The sequence below is a fragment of the Cucurbita pepo genome, chromosome 15 (assembly GCF_057944985.1).
Source record: "Cucurbita pepo subsp. pepo isolate OVF chromosome 15, ASM5794498v1, whole genome shotgun sequence".
Classification (NCBI taxonomy): Eukaryota; Viridiplantae; Streptophyta; class Magnoliopsida; order Cucurbitales; family Cucurbitaceae; genus Cucurbita; species Cucurbita pepo.
Window position 1 is genome coordinate 2,088,668 of NC_141812.1, and position 21,274 is coordinate 2,109,941.

Below are 21,274 nucleotides of genomic sequence, written 5' to 3' on the forward strand. Positions count from 1 at the left end.
GTGAAGTTAAGAAATTATCCGACAAACAATCAATAATAAGAACAAGTAGTTGCTCGAAAGAAATGGTAAAAATTATTGGAGAATGGGCGATGGTTGGAGGTCAATGGAAGCGAGATGTTTGATCCCACAATGTACTGGATGAGATATAAGTTATGAACCAGTATCTATCAGAGTTCCCAATTGTGGCCATAGATACCGAGTTTCTGGGTAAGAATTAAAGTTGTGGTGAGAAGTCATTTAGTGATTTTTTTAGTTTTGTCTGTGACCTATCCTTTTTAGGATGGTAAGATGGACTACAAGTAGTTTCAAACGAAAAATTCTATGTATGCTCTTGATTTAATGTGAATCGACTAAGCATCCTCCGGTTAAGACTCACACTTAGCGATGAGAATGAAAAAATAGGGACTACTTGGGAGTTTAACTCTAGAGATTTGGATCAAATTAGCCATAGTAAGGTGTTTGTTCACTATTTTCATTTTTGAAGAACAAGTGATTTGATTTTAATAGATTGAGTGGCCATATAATTGCTCCACAAGAATTTGGTAGACAATTTAGCCCTAAACTAGTCGATACAGATAACATTCCATGGACTTTTTGACATCTCATGAAGTTTGCCAACATAATATGTTACCTGCGTCCATCGCTATCTTCGACCCATATTTGCCCAATGGATTTAATCTGCTCATGGTAAAATATCATATGGGTTCGATGTACTTTTATCTTTAACAAGCGGCCCAGCCACCACTGCTACACATAAATTAGAAACAGTCATTGACCTCAAACACATGGCTCGATACAGCGACTATCAACTCAATGACAACCTAGGCTTAAAAAGACTGTCGAAGCTACTCCAAGTTAACCCCGTTGGTACTGCCCATTTTGTTGGATCTGATAGTCATAAAAACCATATGAAACACTATTTATCAGAATTCCCAATTGTGGTAGGGAGTTTCAAGGTAAAAATTAAACTTTAAGGTGGTGAAAAGCCGTGATTTTTTTAGTTTTGTTTTACTGACTTTTTGGATATTTTTGATTTTTAGGATTTTTAAGATGGACTCACAAATGTGTTCAGAGGAAGAATTCTATGAATGTGATGATTTTTTTAGTTTTGTTTTACTGACTTTTGTATATATATATTTTTTTAGGATGTCTAAGATGGACTACCAAAGGTGGTTCAGAGGAAGAATTCTATAAATGCCTCCCATTTAACGTGAATCGACAGAGCATCCTCGTACTACCAAAGGTGGTTCAGAGGAAGAATTCTATAAATGCCTCCCATTTAACGTGAATCGACAGAGCATCCTCGAGTTACGACTCACACTTACCAATGAGAATGAAAAAAAATAAGAAGTTTAATTTTAAAGATTTTAAAAAATTAGAAATATGGGAGGTGTTTATTCACTTGATTCATTTCTAAAAACAAATAAGGTATTTAATTTCAATACAAGTAGGTATGAAATTGCTCCAAGAATTTGGTAGACAATTTAACCCTATCCTTCGAAGCCGTACAATACAGAGATGGATAACTTTTCATGGATGGTATATTTAATGAAGTTTACCAACATAATGTGCATGCCTACGTCCATGTCTATCTTCGCCACCATTGCTACACATCTATTAGGAACAGTCATCGACCTCAAACATATGGCTCAGTACTCCGACTACCTACTCAATGACAACCTAGGCTTAAAAAACTGTCGAAGCTGCTTCAAGTTAATGGCATTGGTACTACCCACTTTGCTGGGTTTGACAGTTTGCTTACCGCATCAGTTTATGCCGAGACAAAGGTAATTCTCAATGTTGAACGAAAGATATATGAAGGTTTTTTTATATGGATTACGATATCCCATTCAAGGATATTAATGACCAGTTGAAATTGTAGATCTATCCAAGTTAACCAAAATTAAAATTTAATCTCTATTGTTTATCTTTATTTGTGTTGTTATTTTATTTCACGGAAAAATAGGGATGACTTGATAGTTTAACTTGTACATTTTGATCGAATTAGCATATCGAGAGTGTTTTTTCACTGAATTCAATTCTAAAAAATAAGAGATTTGATTTTAATAGACTGAGCAGCCCAGTCCAGTTTAGCCCGATCCTAAATGGTAGTTGAATACAGACCGATAACATTACATCGATTTTATGACATAGCCAACCAATTTGTCTACAAAGATTTTTTTTTTTTTAAATTAAAAATTAAATTAATTTTTATCCTTTATTTTTAATCAAACTAAAATTTAGTATTTTTTTTTGTTATTTTATTATTAATTTTTAAAAAACCTTTGTAACGTATATTTTTTTTAAATTTGAAAATATATTTATCTAATGTATTTCTATTTTCATTTATGATAATCTTACTTCCATTTCTGTAGGTTGACTTTTATAATATAAGTTTCACTTCTTCTCACTTTCCTACTTAATTTAATATTTTGATTGTGAAGTGCCATGGATACCTAGTTTCGAGGTAAAGCTTAAATGTTAAGTTGGTGCTATACTTAGTGATTTTTTTTGAGTTTATGGATGTATTTTTTTTAGTTTTATTTTACTAGATCTATTTTTTTTTCAGGATTTTTAAGAACACCACAGAGGTCGTTTCAAACGAATAATTATATTCACCACAGAAGGCGTTCCAAACAAATAATTCTATGAATGACTCTGATTTAATGTGAATCATCCTCCAATTAGGACTAATGCTTGATAGTCTAAATTCAAAGATTTTGATCAAATTAGCATTTCGAAGGTGTTTTTTCAATGAATTCATTTATTTTAATAGACTGACCAGCCCAGTTTAGTTTAGTTCCATCCTAAATGTCCAATAATAACATTTCATGGATTTGATGACATGACACAGTCACCCACCTCAAACACCTGTACTCTTCCGATTTATCTTCAAAGATTTTTTTTCTAATTAAATTAAAATAATTTAATTTTTATTACAGAGAAAGAATTGAATGCCTCCAATTTAACGTGAATCGATAGAGCTTCCTCGAGTTAGGACTCACACTTACCAATGAGAATGAAAAATAGGAAAGACGTGGTAGTTTAATTTTCAAGATTTAAAAAATTAGGAATATGGGAGGTGTTTATTGACTCGATTCATTCCTAAAAAATAAGGGATTTAATTTCAATAAAGTAGGTATGAAATTACTCCCCAAGAATTTGGTAGACAATTTAACCCTAATAAGTGGTAGAATATAGAGATGAATAACATTTCATGAATGATATATTTAATGAAGTTTACCAATATAATGTGCATGCCTACGTCTATGTCTATCTTCGCCACCACTGCTACACATATATTAGGAACAGTCACCGACCTCAAACATATGGCACGGTACTTCGACTACCTACTCCCCAAGAATTTGGTAGACAATTTAACCGTATCCTTCGAAGTGGTAGAATATAGAGATGGGTAACTTTTCATGGATGGTATATTTAATGAAGTTTACCAACATAATGTGCATGCCTACGTCTATGTCTATCTTCGCCACCACTGCTACACATCTATTAGGAACAGTCACCGACCTCAAACATATGGCATGGTACTCCGACTACCTACTCAATGACAACTTAGGCTTAAAAAACTGACGAAACTACTCCGAGTTAATGGCATTGGTACTGCCCACTTTGCTGGGTCTGAAAGCTTGCTTACCGCATCAGTTTATGACAAGATGAACGTAATTCTCAAGGTTGAACCAAAGATATACGAAGGCTTTCTATATGGATTATGGTATCCCATTCAAGGTTATCAACCACAGGTTGTAATGGTAGATCCATGCAAGTTAACCCGTATCTCAGTCTATTAAATTTAAAAACTGTGTACTTATTTGCAGACCGTATATATATACTTTTTTTTTAACTACCAATTATTTAATTTAAACATTTTTTATTTTGAAAAATAACTAAATGTTACGAATTTATTAAGCAAAATTAAAAGTTTAATCTTTATTACACTTTAATGTTTATTAATTTAATCTTTATTACACTTTTATCATTTTTTTTCGATCGAGGAAGATATAATTTTTGTTGTTATTTTATTATTAATTTGAGTTTCCAGGTAAAACTTAAACGTTATTGTGAATGTCTTTCATCTAATATGAACCATCCTCCAATTAGACTCCCACTCAGTCCATGAAAATGGAAAAATAGGATGACTGGGTAGTTTAACTTGAGAGATTTTGATCGAATTAGCATATCGAAGGTGTTTCTTCACTATATTCAATACTAAAAAACGCTATTGTGAATGCGTTTCATCTAAGGTGAATCATCCTCCAATTAGACTCACACTCAATCCAAGAAAATGGAAAAATAGGGATGACTAGGTAGTTTAACTCGAGAGATTTTGATCGAATTAGCATATTGAAGGTGTTTCTTCACTGTATTCAATACTAAAAAAACAAGAGATTTGATTTTAATAGACTGAGCAGCCCAATCCAGTTTAGCCTAGTCCTAAATAATACAAATGGATAGCTTGTATAGCATTTGATCGATTTTATGACATTGCCTATCTAATATTAGTCACAGACACCATCATGCCACCTTACTGCCTTGTCTACAAAGTTTTTTTTTTTTTAATTAAAAATAAAATTAATTTTTATTACGATTTTATTCCTTCTTTTTAATCAAACTTTATTATTAATTTTTAAGGAACGTTTCTAACAAATTTCCTTTTTAAATTTGAAAATATATTTATTATTTCTATTTTTAAATTTGAAAATATTTTTAGTTTTGTTTTAGTTGTATATATATATTTTTTTTAGGATTTTTAAGATCGACTACCAAAGGTGTTTCAGTGGAAGAATTCTATGAATGCCTCCAATTTAACGTGAATCGATAGAGCATTCTCGAGTTAGGACTCACACTTACGAATGAGAATGAAAAAATAGGAAAGACGTGGTAGTTTAATTTTCAAGATTTTGATAAAATTAGGAATATGGGAGGTGTTTATTCACTCGATTCATTTCTACAAAAGAAGAGATTTAATTTCAATAGACAGAGGAGCTATGGAATTGCTCCCCAAGAATTTGGTAGTAGTGGTAGAATACAGATGGATAACATTTGATGGATGGTATGACATCGCCTATTTAAGTAAGTTTACCAACATAATGTGCATGCCTACGTACATGTCTATCTTCGCCACCACTACTACACATCTATTAGGAACAGTCACCGACCTCAAACATATGGCTCGGTACTCCGACTACCTACTCAATAGCAACCTAGGCTTAAAAAAACTAGTTAAGCTGCTCCAAGTTAATGGCATTGGTACTGCCCATTTTGCTGGGTTTGAAAGTTTGCTTACCCCATCAGTTTATGACAAGATGTAGGTAATTCTCAAGGTTGAACCAAAGATATACCAAGGCTGTAGGTAATTCTCAAGGTTGAACCAAAGATATACCAAGGCTTTTTATATGGATGATGATATCCCATTCAAGGTTATAAACGACAAGTTGTAATCGTAGATCCATACAAATTAACCCATGGTCAACTTTCATTTCATGTGAATCATCCTCCAATTAGGACTCACACTCTGATAGTTTAACTTGAGAGATTTTGATCGAATTAGCATATCGAAGGTGTTCTTCACTGTATTCAATACTAAAAAAATAAGAGATTTAATTGACTGAGTAGCCCAGTCCAGTTTAGCCTAATCTTAGCTGCTCGTTGAATACAAATGATAACATTTGATCAGACCTAGCCTATCTAATATTAGCCACGGGACACCAACATGCCACCTTACTCCCTGTTTACAAAGATTTTTTTTTAATTAAAAATAAAATTAATTTTTATTACAATTTTATCTTTTATTTTTAATCAAACTAAAATTTAGTATTTGTTGTTATTTTATTATTAATTTTTAAAAAACAGTTTGTAACAAATTTCTTTTATAAATTTGAAAATATATTTATCAAATGTATTTCTATTTTTAAATTTTAAAATATTTTTAGTGTTATGTATATATATTTTTTTTACAATTTTTAAGATTAACTCCTGTGTCAGAGGAAGAATTCTATGAATCGACATAGCATTCTCGAGTTAGGACTCACACTTACCAATGAGAATGAAAAAAAATAGGAAAGACATGAGTTTAATTTTAAAGATTTTAAAAAATTAGAAATATGGGAGCTGTTTATTCACTTGATTCATTTATAATAGGTATGAAATTACTCCCCAAGAATTTGGTAAACAATTTAACCCTATCCTTGGAAGCCGTAGAATACAGAGATGGATAACTTTTCATGGATGGTATATTTAATGAAGTTTACCAACATAATGTGCATGCCTATGTCCATGTCTATCTTCGCCACCATTGCTACACATCTATTAGGAACAGTCACCGACCTCAAACATATGGCTCGGTACTCCGACTACCTACTCAATGACAACCTAGGCTTAAAAAACTGTCGAAGCTGCTTCAAGTTAATGGCATTGGTATTGCCCACTTTGCTGGGTCTGATAGTTTGCTTACCGCATCAGTTTATGCCGAGACAAAGGTAATTCTCAATGTTGAACGAAAGATATATGAAGGTTTTTTTTATATGGATTACGATATCCCATTCAAGGATATTGACGACCAGTTGTAATTGTAGATCTATCCAAGTTAACCTGGTCCTATCTCAACCTATTAGATTTAAAAACTTTGTACGTGTTTGGATATATATATATATATATATATATATATATATATATATATATATATATATTAACTAAAAATTATTTAATTTAAATATTTTTTCATTTTGAAAAATAACGGAATATTATGAATTTATGAAACAAAATTAAAATTTAATCTCTATTACACTCTAAGGTTTATCCTTATTTTTGTTTTTATTTTATTATTAATTTGAGTTTTTGTTGTTATTTTATTATTAATTTGAGTTTGCACGTAAAACTTAAACGTTATTGTGAATTTCTATTTGATGTGAATCATCTTCCAATTAGGACTCAACCAGTTAGTGAAAATGGAAAAATAGGGATGACTTGGTAGTTTAACTTAGACATTTTGATCGAATTAGCATATCGAAAGTATTTCTTCACTCAATTCAATTCTAAAAAATAAGAGATTTGATTTTAATAGACTGAGCAGCCCAGTCCAGTTTAGCCCGATCCTAAATGGTGGTTGAATATAGACCGATAACATTTCATCGATTTTATGACATAGCCTACCAATTTGTCTACAAAGATTTTTTTTAAAATTAAAAATTAAATTAATTTTTATTACAATTTTATCCTTCATTTTTAATCGAACTAAAATTTAGTATTTTTTTTTGGTTATTTTATTATTAATGGTTTAAAAACCTCTATAACGTATATTTTTTTTAAAATTTGAAAATATATTTATCTAATGTATTTCTATATCTTACTTCCATTTCTCTATGTTGACTTTTATAATATATATTTTCACTCTTCTCACTTTTCTACTTAATTTAATATTTTAATTGTGAAGTTAAGAATTTTGATTGTGAAGTTAAGAAATTATCCGACAAACAATCAATAATCATAATTAGTAGTTGCTCGCAAGAAATGGTGAAAATTATTGGAAAATAGGCGATGGTTAGAGATCAATGAGAGCAAGATGTTCGGTCTCACGGATCAAATAGAATTTATGTAGCAGTATCTATTAGAGTTTTCGATTGTTGCCATGGATACCTAGTTGGATGGTAAAGCTTAAATGTTAAGTTGGTGCTATAATTAGTGATTTTTTTGAGTTTATGGATGTATTTTTTTTAGTTTTATTTCACTAGATCTATTTTTTTTTCGGGATTTTTAAAATCACCACAAAAGTCGTTTCAAACGAATAATTCTATTCACCGCAGAAGGCGTTTCAAACAAATAATCCTATAATTCTATTCACCGCAGAAGGCGTTTCAAACAAATAATCCTATAAATTACTATGATGTAATGTGAATCATACCCTAATTAGGACTAATGCTTGATAGTCTAAATTCAAAGATTTTGATCAAATTAGCATTTCGAAGGTGTTTCTTCACTGAATTCATTTATTTTAATAGACTGACTAGCCCAGTTTAGTTTAGTCCCATCCAAAATGTCCAATAATAACATTTCATGGATTTGATGACATAGGACACAGTCACCCACCTCAAACACATGTACTCTTCCAATTTATCTTCAAAGATTTTTTTTCTAATTAAATAAAAATAATTTAATTTTTATTACACTCGAAAGAATTCAATGCCTCCAATTTAACGTGAATCGATAGAGCTTCCTCGAGTTAGGACTCACACTTACCAATGAGAATGAAAAAATAGGAAGGACGTGTTAGTTAATTTTCAAGATTTAAAAAATTAGGAATATGGGAGGTGTTTATTGACTCGATTCATTTCTAAAAAATAAGGGATTTAATTTCAATACGAGTAGCTATCAAATTACTCCCCAGAATTTGGTAGACAATTTAACTCTGATAAGTGGTAGAATACAGAGATGAATAACTTTTCATGGATGATATATTTAATGAAGTTTACCAACATAACGTGCATGCCTACGTCTATGTCTATCTTCGCCACCACTGCTACACATATATTAGGAACAGTCACCGACCTCAAACATATGGCACGGTACTTCGACTACCAACTCCCCAAGAATTTAGTAGACAACATAACCCTATCCTTCGAAGGGGTAGAATACAGAGATGGGTAACTGTTCATGGATGGTATATTTAATGAAGTTTACCAACATAATGTGCATGCCTACGTCGATGTCTATCTTCGCCACCACTGCTACACATCTAAAGGAACAGTCACCGACCTCAAACATATGGCACGGTACTCCGACTACCTACTCAATGATAACCTAGGCTTAGAAAACTGACGAAGCTGCTCCGAGTTAATGGCATTGGTACTGCCCACTTTGCTAGGTCTGAAAGTTTGCTTACCGCATCAGTTTATGCCAAGATGAACGTAATTCTCAAGGTTGAACCAAAGATATACGAAGGCTTTTTATATGGATTATGGTATCCCATTCAAGGTTATCAACGACCCGTTGTAATGGTAGATCCATGCAAGTTAACCCATAGTTGTATCTCAGTCTATTAAATTTAAAAACTGTGTACTTATTTGGAGACCGTATATATATATACTTTTTTTTTAACTACCAATTATTTAATTTAAACATTTTTTATTTTGAAAAATAACTAAATGTTACGAATTTATTAAGCAAAATTAAAAGTTTAATCTTTATTACACTTTAATGGTTATTAATTTAATCTCTATTACACTTTTATCATTTATTTTCGATCGAACAAAGATATAACTTTTGCTGTTATTTTATTATTAATTTGAGTTTCCAGGTAAAACTTAAACGTTATTGTGAATGTCTTTCATCTAATATGAACCATCCTCCAATTAGACTCACACTCCGTCCATGAAAATGGAAAAATAGGATGACTGGGTAGTTTAACTTGAATGATTTTGATCGAATTAGCATATCGTAGGTGTTTCTTCACTATATTCAATACTAAAAAACGTTATTGTGAATGCCTTTCATCTATTGTGAATCACCTCCAATTAGACTCACACTCAATCAAAGAAAATGGAAAAATAGGGATGACTTGGTAGTTTAACTCGAGAGATTTTGATCGAATTAGGATATTGAAATTGAAGGTGTTTCTTCACTGTATTCAATACTAAAAAACAATAGATTTGATTTTAATAGACTGAGCTGCCTAGTCTAGTTTAGCCTAGTCCTAAATGCTCGTCGAATACAAATGGATAACATTTCATCGATTTTATGACATTGCCTATCTAATATTAGTCACGGACACCAACATGCCACCTTACTGCCCTGTCTACAAAGTTTTTTTTTTTAATTAAAAATAAAATTAATTTTTATTACACTTTAATGTTTATTAATTTAATCTCTATTACACTTTTATCATTTATTTCCAAGAATGAAGATATAATTTTTGTTGTTATTTTATTATTAATTTTAGTTTCGAGGTAAAACTTAAACGTGAGTGTGAATGCTTCTCATTTAATGTGAATCGTCCTCCAATCAGGACTCACACTCAGTCCATGAAAATGGAAAAATATGGATGACTGGGTAGTTTAACTTGATAGATTTTGATTGAATTAGCATATCGAGAGTATTATTAGAGTTTTATATTAGAATTTATGTAGCAGTATCTATTAGAGTTTTCGATTGTGGCTATGGATACCTAGTTTACAGGTAAAACTTAAATGTTAAGTGAATAGTATACCACATTTTAGTGATTTTTTTGAGTTTATGGATGTATTTCTTTTAGTTTTATTTTAGTAGATCTATTATTTTTTTTAGGATTTTTAAGATCACCACCGGAGTAGTTTCAAACAAATAATTCTATTCACCATAGGAGGCGTTTCAAACGAATAATTCTATGAATGAATTTAATGTGAATAATCCTCCAACGACTAAAGCTGGATAGTTTAAATTCAAAGATTTTTATCAAATTAGCATTTCGAAGGTGTTTCCTGGCTGAATTCATTTATGAAGAATGAGAGATTTGATTTTAATAGACTTGACTAGCTGAGTTTAGTTTAGCTCTATCGTAAATGTCCAATAATAACAAGCTCTATCCTAAATGTCCAATAATAACATTTCATTTCATGGATCATATGACACAGTCACCAACCTCAAACACACCCATTTGTCTTCAAAGATTTTTTTTCTAATTAAATTAAAATAATTTAATTTTTATTACACTCTTCTCTTTATTTTCAATCAAACTAAAATTTAGTTTACGGTGTTATTTTATTATTAATTTTTTAAAGAAAAATTGTTATAGATTTCCTTTTAAATTTGAAAACATATTTATTAAATTTATCTTCATTTAACATAATCTTACTTCCATTTCTGAGTTGATTTTTATAATAAATAGTTTCACCCTTTCTATTATAGGATATTTTGGAGATATATTTTAATAATTAGTTAGAATATCTTTGAAATATTTAGGGAGTTGTTAGTATAGATTTGATTGACCGTATATTTTATTTATTTACCGTTAGTTATATATATTTTTCTATTTTTAGGTATTAGTTGATAGCTTGTATCCTATTTAAACGTGGTAAACCGGAATGAAGATCAGATGTACTTCGTTTCAAACGAAAAATTCTATTAATGCTTTTCATATAATGTGAATTGGTTGAGCATCCTCCCATTAGAACTCACACTTAGCGATAAGAATGGAAAAATAGGGATTACTTCGGAGTTTAACTTTAGAAATTTTGATCAAATTAGCGATATGAAAGTGTTTGTTCACTAAATTCATTTCGCCAAGTGATTTGATTTTAATAAATTGAGTAGCCATAATAAAGAATTTGGTAGACAGTTTAGCCCTTCCTTCGGAGTGGTCGAATACAAATAACATTCCATGGACTTTATGACATTGCATGAAGGCAACATAATATGTCTACTTGCATCCATCGCTATCTTCGACCCATATTTGCCCTGCTCATGGTAAAACATCATATGGGTTCGATGTACTTTTATCTTCAACAAGCGGCTCAGCCACCACTGCTACACATATATTAGTAAACACATGGCTCGTTACTGCGACTATATACTCAATGACAACCTAGGCTTAAAACGCTGCTCCAAGTTAATCGCATTGGTACTGCACACTTTGTTGGATCTGATAGTCTGTAGAGACAAAAACCTTTCTCAATCACAATCTATGGAGGAGATAGAGCTTATAAACACTATTTATCAACGCTGCTCCAAGTTAATCGCATTGGTACTGCACACTTTGTAGGATCTGATAGTCTGTAGAGACAAAAACCTTTCTCAATCACAATCTATGGAGGAGATAGAGCTTATAAACACTATTTATCACCATTCACAATTGTGGCGATATGGAGTTTCTAAAGTAAAAATAAACTTGAAGGTGGTGAGAAGTATGATTTTTTTAGTTTTGTTTTAGGGACTCTTAGGATGTATTTCTTTTAGGATTTTAAAGATGACTCCCGAAGGTATTTCAGAGGAAGAATTTTATGAATGCCTCCAATTTAAGATTGAGCATCTTCGAGTTTGGACTCACACTTACCCATGAGAAAATAGGAAAGACGTAGGAGTTTAATTTTCAAGAATTTGATAAAATTAGTAATATGGAAGGTGTTTATTCACTCGATTCATTTCTAAAAAATAAGGGATTTAATTTCAAAAGTAGCTATGTAATTACTCCCCAAGAATTTGGTAGACAATTTAATCCTATCCTTCAAAGTGGTAAAATACAGAGATGGATAACATTTCATGGATGGTATAGCCAACATAATGTGCATGCCTACGTCCATGTCTATCTTCGCCACCACTGATACACATCTATTAGGAACAGTTACCGACCTCAAACATATGGCTCGGTACTCCGACTACCTACTCAATGGCAACCTAGGTTTAAAAAAAACTAGCGAAGCTGCTACAAGCTAATGGCATTGTTATTGCCCACTTTGCTGGGTCTGACAGTTTTCTTACCGTATCAGTTTATGCCAAGATGAGGGTAATTCTCAAGGTTCAACGAAAGATATACGAAGGCTTTTGATATGTTTTACGATATCCCATTCAAGGTTATCGACGACTAGTTGTAAGTGTAGATCCATCCAAGTTAACCCACGGTCCTATCTTAACATATTAGATATAAAAACTATGTGTTTGTTTGTAGAGGTATATATATATAATTATTTAATTTAAACATTTTTAATATTGAAAAAATAACTAAATATTATGGATTTGTTAAGCAAAATTGAAGGTTTAATCTTTATTACATTATTAATTTAATCTCTATTACACTTTTATCATTTATTTTATGAAGATATAGTTTTTGTTGTTATTTTATTTTAATTTGAGTTTCCATACAAAACTTAAATGTTATTATGGATGTCTTTCATTAAATGTGAATCATCACTCACACTCCGTCCATCCAAATAGAAAAATAGGGCTGACTTGGTAGTTTAACTTACAGATTTTGATCGAGAGTGTTTCTTCACTAAATTCAAATTCTAAAAAATAAGAGATTTGATTTTAATAGACTGAGTAGCCCAATCCAGTTTAGCCCGATCCTAAATAGTGTCGAATATAAATGGATAATATTTCATGGATTTTATGACATAACCAATCTAATATTAAGCACAGTTACCAACCTTAAACATGCCGCCTTATTGCCCCATTTGTCTACAAAAGATTTTTTTTTTTAATTAAAAAAAATTAATTTTTACTACATTTTATTCTTTATTTTTAATCAAACAAAAATTTAGAATTTATTGTTATTTTATTATTAATTTTTAAAAAACTTTGTTAATAAATTTTCTTTTTTAATTTGAAAACATATTTATGTGATGTATTTCTATTTTCATTTAGGATAATCTTACTTCCATTTCTCTAAGTTGATTTTTATAATATATAGTTTCACTTCTTCTCACTCTCCTACTCAATTCAATATTTTGATTGTGAAGTTAAGAAATTATCTGACAAACAATCAATAATCAGAATAAGTGGTTGCTCGAAAGAAATGGTAAAAATTATTGAAGAAGGAGTGATGGTTAGAAGTCAATGGGAGCGAGATGTTTGGTCTCACGGATCAAATAGAATTTATGAAGTAGTTCCATTGTGGCCATGGACACTTCGTTTACAGATAAAACTTAATTGTTAAGTTAGGTGATACACTATTTGAGTTGACTTGTAGATGTATTTTTTTAGTTTTGTTTTACTAGATTTTTTTCAGGATTTTTAAGATAACTACATAACGGTTAAAACGAATAATTCTATGATTGACTCTTATCTCATTTAATGTGAATCATCCTCAAACTAGGACTAATTCTCAACCATGAAAATGTAAAAATAGGGATGACTTGGTAGTTTAAATTCAGATTTTTTTTTTTTTTATCAAATTAGCATACGGAATGTGTTTTTTCACTGAATTCATTTCTAAAAAAGAAGAGATTTGATTTTAATAGAATGAGCACTGGTTTAGCCACAACCTTATGATCAAATAATAACATTTCGAGCATAGTCACCAACCTCAAATACACATATGTACTCTGCCCTATTTGTCTTGAAAGATTTTTTTTAAAATTAAAATAAAATAATTTAATTTTTATTACAATTTTATCTTTATTTTCAATCCAACTAAAATTTAGTTTATGTTGTTATTTTATTATTAATTTTTTTAAAAAGGTTTGTAATAGATTTTCTTTTTAAATTTGAACCTATTTCTATTTTCATTTAACATAATTTTACTTTCATTTATATGAGTTCATTTTTATAATATATGGTTTAACCCTTTCTCACTTTCCCATCCAATTCAATATTTTAAGTTCAAAAATTTTCGGACAAACAATCAATAATCAGAACAAGTAGTTGCTCGAAGAGATGGTGAAAATTATTGGAGAAGGGACGATGGTTGGAGGTCAATGGAAGCGAGATGTTGGATCCCGCAATTTAGTGGATGAGATAGGAGTTATGAACCAGTATCTATCAGAGTTACCAATTGTGGTCATGGATACCGAGTTTCTAGGTAAAAATTAAACTTTGGTAGTGAGAAGTCATTTAGTGAGTTTTTGAGTTTTGTTTTAGTATGTTTGTTAGGATTGTAAGATGGACCACAAGTCGTTTCAAACAAAAAAAAATTCTATTAATGCTTTTGATTTAATGTGAATCGACTGGTCATCCTCCCGTTAGGACTCACACTTGCCAATGAGAATGGAAAAATCGAGACTACTTGGGAGTTTAACTCTAGATTTTGATCAAATTAGCAATAGGAGGGTGTTTGTTGGCTAAATTCATTTTTGAAGAACAAGTGATTTGATTTTAATAAATTGAGTAGCCACAAAATTGCTCAACAATAATTTTGTAGACAGTTTAACTCCTATCTTAGAAGTGGTCGAATACAGATAACATTCCATGGACTTTATGACATCGCATGAAGTTTGCCAACATAATATGTCTACCTGCTTCCATCGCTATCTTCTACCCATATTTGCCCAATGGATTCAATCTGCTCATGGTAAAACATCATATGGGTTTCGTGTACTTTTATCTTCAACAAGCGGCTCAGCCACCAGTGTTACACATATATTAAGAACAGTCATCGACCTCAAACACATGGTTCGATATTGCGACTATCTACAAAATGAACATGTAGGCTTCAAAAAAACTGTCGAAGCTAGCTCCAAGTTAACCGCGTTGGTACTGCCCACTTTGTTGGATCTGATAGCCTGTAGAGATAAAAACCTTTGTCAATCACAGTAAAAATATTTCTCAATCACAGTAAAAACCTTTCTCAATCACAATTTAGGCTAAGAGATAAAACTTATGAAACACTATTTATTGTACTGCCCACTTGGTTGGATTTGGTTGGATCTGATAAAAATCTTTCTCAATCACAAAAAAAAAAAAGATAAAACTTAAACACTATTTATCAGAATTCCCAACTGTGAGTATGGATATGGAGTTTCAAGTTAAAAATTAAACTTTAACGTGATGAGAAGTGGTGATTTTTTAGTTTTATTTTACTGAGCTTTTGGATATTTTTTGTTTTTTTAGAATTTGTAAGATTGACTCCGAAAGGTGTTTCAGAGGAAGAATTCTATGAATGCCTCCAATTTACAGTAAATCGAGTGAGCATCCTCAATTAGGACTCACAATTACCAATGAGAATGGAAAAATAGGAAGGACTCGAATGAGCCTCTTGAATTAGTACTCACAATTAGCAATCAGAATGGAAAAATAGGATGGACCTGGGAGTTTAATTTTCAAGATTTTGATAAAATTAGTAATATGGAAGGTGTTTATTCACTCGATTCATTTCTACAAAAGAAGAGATTTAATTTCAATAGACAGAGGAGCTATAGAATTGCTCCCCAAGAATTTGGTAGAAGTGGTAGAATAAAGATGGATAACATTTCATGGATGGTATGACATCGCCTATTTAAGTAAGTTTACCAACATAACGTGCATGACTACATACATGTCTATCTTCGCCACCACTGCTACACATCTATTAGGAACAGTCACCGACCTCAAAGATATGGCTCGGTACTCCGACTACCTACTCAATAGCAACCTAGGCTTAAAAAAACTAGCGAAGCTGCTCCAAGTTAATGGCATTGGTACTGCCCATTTTGCTGGGTCTGAAACTTTGCTTACCCCATCAGTTTTTGCCAAGATGTAGGTAATTCTCAAGGTTGAACCAAAGATATACCAAGGCATTTTATATGGATGATGATATCCCATTCAAGGTTATAAACGACAAGTTGTAATTGTAGATCCATACAAATTAACACATGGTCAACTTTCATTTAATGTGAATCATCCTCCAATTAGGACTCACACTCTAATAGTTTAACTTGAGAGATTTTGATCGAATTAGCGTATCGAAGGTGTTCTTCACGAGATTTGATTTTAATTGACTGAGTAGCCCAGTCCAGTTTAGCCTAATCCTAGCTGCTCGTTGAATACAAATGATTTTATGACATTCCATGGACTTTATGACATGACATGAAGTTTGCCAGCATAATATGTTTACCTGCGTTCCATAGCTATCTTCGACCCATATTCGACCCATATTTGCCCAATGGATTCAATCTGCTCATGGTAAAACATCATATGGGTTCGATATACTCTTATCTCCAACAAGCGGCCCAGCCACCAGTGCTACACATATATTAGGAACAATCATCGACCTCAAACACATGTCTCCGTACTGCGACTATCTACAAAATGAACATGTAGGCTTAAAAACATTATCGAAGCTGCTCCAAGTTATCCGCATTGGTACTGCCCACTTTGTTGGATCTGATAGTCTGCCGAGATAAAAACCTTTCTCAATCACAATCTAGGGAGGAGATAGGAGTTTCAAGGTAAAAATTAAACTTGAGGTGGTGAGAAGTAGTGATTTTTTTAGTTTATTTTAATGACTTTTGGATGTACTTTTTTAGGATTATTAAGATGGACTCCTATAGGTGTTTTAGAGGAAGAATTCGATGAATGCCTCCAATTTAACGTGAATCGACTGACCATCTTCAAGTTAGGACTCACGTTTAAATGAAAAACTAGGAAGGACGTGGAGGTTTAATTTTCAAGATATTGATAAAATTAGTAATATGGAATATGTTTATTCACTCGATTCATTTCTAAAACTAAGGGATTTAATTTTAATACAAGTAACTCTGTAATTGCTCTTCAAGAATGGTAGACAATTTAATCCTATCCTTTGAACGGGTAGAATACAGAGATAGATAACATTTCATGGATGGTATGACATCGCCTATTTAATGAAGTCTACTAACATAATGTGCATGCCTACGATCATGTCTATCTTCGCCACCACTGCTACACATTTATTAGGAACAGTCACTGACCTCAAACATATGGCTCGGTACTCCGACTACCTACTCAATGACAACCTAGGCTTAAAAAAACTGGCGAAGCTGCCCCAAGTTAATGGCATTGGTACTGCCCACTTTGCTGTGTCTTAAAGTTTGCTTACCCCATCAGTTTATGCCAAGATGAAGGTAATTCTCAAGGTTGAACCAAAGATATACGAGAGCTTTTTACATGGATTACGATATCCCATTCAAGCTTATCGACCAACAGTTGTAATTGTAGATCCATCCAAGTTAACTCACGGTCGTATCTCTAACATATTAGATTTAACTTGTTTGTAGAGGTATATATATATATTTTATAACTAAACCTTTCTCATTTTGAAAAATAACTGAATGTTATGGATTTCTTCAGCAAAATTAAAGGTTTAATTTTTATTACATTTTAATGTTTATTAATTTAATCTCTATTACTATCCTATCAAGATATAGTTTTTGTTATTTTATTATTAATTTGAGTTTCCAGGTAAAACTTAAACGTTATTGTCAATGCCTTTCATTTAATCATCCCATTAGGACTCGCACCCGTCTATAAAATTGGAAAGATAGGGATAACTTGTTAGTTTAACTTGAGAGATTTTGATGGAATTAGTTTCCTCACTGAATTCAATTCTAAAAAAAATAGGAGATGTGATTTTAATAGACTGAGCAGCCCAGTCCAGTTTAGCCCGATCCTAAATGGTCGTCGAATATAGATGGATAAAATTTATCGATTTTATGACATAGCCTATCTAATATTAGGCACAGTCACCCATCTCAAACATGCACAATTTGTCTACAAAGATTTTTTTTTTTAATTAAAAATAAAATTAATTTTTATTACAATTTTATCCTTTATTTTTAATCAAACTAAAAAATTTAGTATTTGTTGTTATTTTATTATTAATTTTTAAAAAACGTTTGTACCATACTTCCTTTTTCAATTTGAAAATATATTTATCTAATGTATTTCTATTTTTATTCATGATAATTTTACTTCCATATCTAGTTGATTTTTATAAAATATAGTTTCACTTCTTCTCACTTTCATACTCAATTCAATATTTTGATTGTGAAGTTAAGAAATTATCCGATAAACAATGAATAATCAGAACAAGTAGTTGATCGAAAGAAATGGTGAAAATTATTAGAGAAGGGACGATGGTTGGAGGTCAATGGAAGCGAGATGTTTGATCCCACGATTTACTGGATGAGATAGAAGTTATGAACCAGTATCTATCAGAGTTCCCAATTGTGGCCATGGATACCGAGTTTCTAGATAAGAATTAAAGTTGGTGGTGAGAAGTCATTTAGTGACTTTTTGAGTTTTGTTTGTGACCTATCTTTTTTAGGATGGTAAGATGGACTACAAGTCGTTTCAAACCAAAAATTCTATGTATGCTTTTGATTTAATGTGAATCGACTGAGCATCCTCCCGTTAGAACTCACACTTAGCAATGAGAATGGAAAAATAGGGACTACTTGAGAGTTTAACTCTAGAGATTTTGATCAAATTAGCCAAGGTGTTTGTTCACTAAATTTATTTTTGAAGACAAAGTGATTTGATTTTAATACATTGAGTAGCCATAAAATTGCTCCACAAGAATTTGGTAGACAATTTAGCCCTACCTTAGAACTGGTCGGATACAGAGAACATTCCATGGACTTTTTGACATCGCATGAAGTTTGCCAACATAATATGTCTACCTGCGTCCATCGCTATCTTCGACCCATATTTTCCCAATGGAATCAATTTGCTCATGGTAAAATATCATATGGGTTTGTTGTACTTTTATCAGCTGCCCAGCCACTACTGCTACACATAAATTAGTAACGGTCATCGACCTCAAACACATGGCTCGGTACAACGACTATCTACTCAATGACAACCTAAACTTAAAATAACTGTTGAAGCTGCTCCAAGTTAACCCCGTTGTACTGCCCATTTTGTTGGATCTGATAGTCTACAGATAAAAATCTTTCGCTATCAAATCTATGAAAGAGATAGAACTTATGAAACACTATTTATCAGAATTTACAATTGTGGTATGGAGTTTCAAGCTAAAAATTAAACTTTAATGGGTGAGAAAGGGTGATTTTTTTAGTTTTGTTTTGAATATATATATATATTTTTTAGGATTTTTAAGATGGACTCCCAAGTGGTTCAGAGGAAGAATTCTATGAATGTAGTGATTTTTTTAGTTTTGTTTTGCTAACTTTTAGATATATATATTTTTTTTAGGATTTTTAAGATGGAGTGTCAAAGGTGGTTGAAGAATTCTATGAATGCCTCCAATTTAATTCTATGAATATATCCAATTTAACGTGAATCGACTTAGTATTCTCAAGTTAGGACTAACACTTACTAATAAGAATGAAAAATAGGAAGGGTGAGAGTTTAATTTTCAAGATTTTGATAAAATTAGAAATATGGGATGTGTTTATTCAATAGATTCATTTAAGGGATTTAATTCCAATAGAGAGTACTATCTGCCCAATAATTTGGTTGAAGGGGTAGAATACAGGATGGATAACATTTCATGGATGGTATGACATCGCCTATTTAACGAAATTTACCAACATAATGTGCATGCCTACGTCCATGTCTATCTTCGCCACAACAGATACACATCTAGTAGGAACAGTCACCGACTTCAAACATATGGCTCGGTACTCCGACTACCTACTCAATGGCAACCTAGGCTTAAAAAAACTGGCGAAGCTGCTCTAAGTTAATGGCATTGTTACTGTCCACTGGCAGTTTTCTTACCATCATTTATGCCAAGATGAGGTAATTCTCAAGGTTGAACGAAAGATATGCTAAGGATTTTTATATGTTTTAAGATATCCCATTCAAGGTTATCTGCCAAGATGAGGGGTAATTCTCAAGATTGAACAAAAGATGAAGGCTTTTTATTTTTTTTTTACGCTATCCCACCTCAAGGTTATAGATCCATCCAAATTAACCGACGGTCCTATCTCAACATATTAGATATAAAAACTGTGTGTTTGTTTGCAGAGGTATATATATATATATAATTATTTAATTTAAACATTTTTTATTTTGAAAAAATAACTAAATTATATGGATTTCTTAAGCCATTTAAATCTTTATTACACTCTAATATTTATTAATTAATCCCTATTACACTTTTATCATTTATTTACGATCAAATCAAGATATAATTTTTCTGAGTTTTTAGTAAAACTTAAACGTGAATTCATTTCATTGTATGTGAATCATCACTCACACTCAGTCCATCAAAATGGAAAAATAGGGATGACTTTGTAGTTTAACTTAGAGAGATTTTGATGGAAGGTGTTTACTCACTAAATTCAATTCTAAAAAACAATAAGAGATTTGATTTTAATAGACAGTCCAGTTTACTCAATCCTAAATAAGATAACATTTCATCCGTTTTATATATAGCCAATCTAATATTAGGCACTGTTACCAACCTCGGATGCCTTACTATCAATTTGTCTGTACACAATCTTTTCTAATTAAAAAAAAATTAATTTTTACTACACTCTTATCCTTGATAAAAGTATTAGTTGTTATTTTATTATTAATTTTTAAAAAACTCTGTTAATAAAAGTGAAAACATATTTATGGATGTATTTCTATTTTCATTTAGGATAATCTTACTTCCACTTCTCTTAGTTGATTTTTATAATATATAATTTCACTTCTTCTCACTCTCATACTCAATTCAATATTTTGACTGTAAAGTTAAGAAAACAATCAATAATCCGAATAAGTAGGTGCTCAAAAGAAATGGTAAAAATTATTGGAGAAGGGGCGATGGTTAGAGGTCAATGGGAGCGAGATGTTTGGTCTCACCGATCAAATAGAATTTATGAATTAGTATCTCTTTAGAGTTTTCGACCGTGGCATGGATACCTAGTTTCCAGGTAAAACT

At 31.5% G+C, this 21,274-nt stretch overlaps 5 pseudogenes; all 5 read left to right on the plus strand.

Annotated features, from left to right (window-relative positions):
- The first annotated feature begins 1,584 nt into the window (after nucleotides 1–1,584).
- Nucleotides 1,585–6,991, plus strand: LOC147789147 (uncharacterized; annotated as a pseudogene).
- Nucleotides 6,992–8,335: 1,344 nt separating this feature from the next.
- LOC147789148 (putative CCR4-associated factor 1 homolog 6) lies at nucleotides 8,336–9,056 on the plus strand (annotated as a pseudogene).
- A 2,480-nt stretch (nucleotides 9,057–11,536) lies between these two features.
- LOC147789149 (putative CCR4-associated factor 1 homolog 6) lies at nucleotides 11,537–12,625 on the plus strand (annotated as a pseudogene).
- Nucleotides 12,626–14,358: 1,733 nt separating this feature from the next.
- LOC147789150 (putative CCR4-associated factor 1 homolog 8) lies at nucleotides 14,359–16,333 on the plus strand (annotated as a pseudogene).
- Nucleotides 16,334–16,679: 346 nt separating this feature from the next.
- Nucleotides 16,680–17,654, plus strand: LOC147789151 (putative CCR4-associated factor 1 homolog 8; annotated as a pseudogene).
- The last annotated feature ends 3,620 nt before the right edge of the window (nucleotides 17,655–21,274 follow it).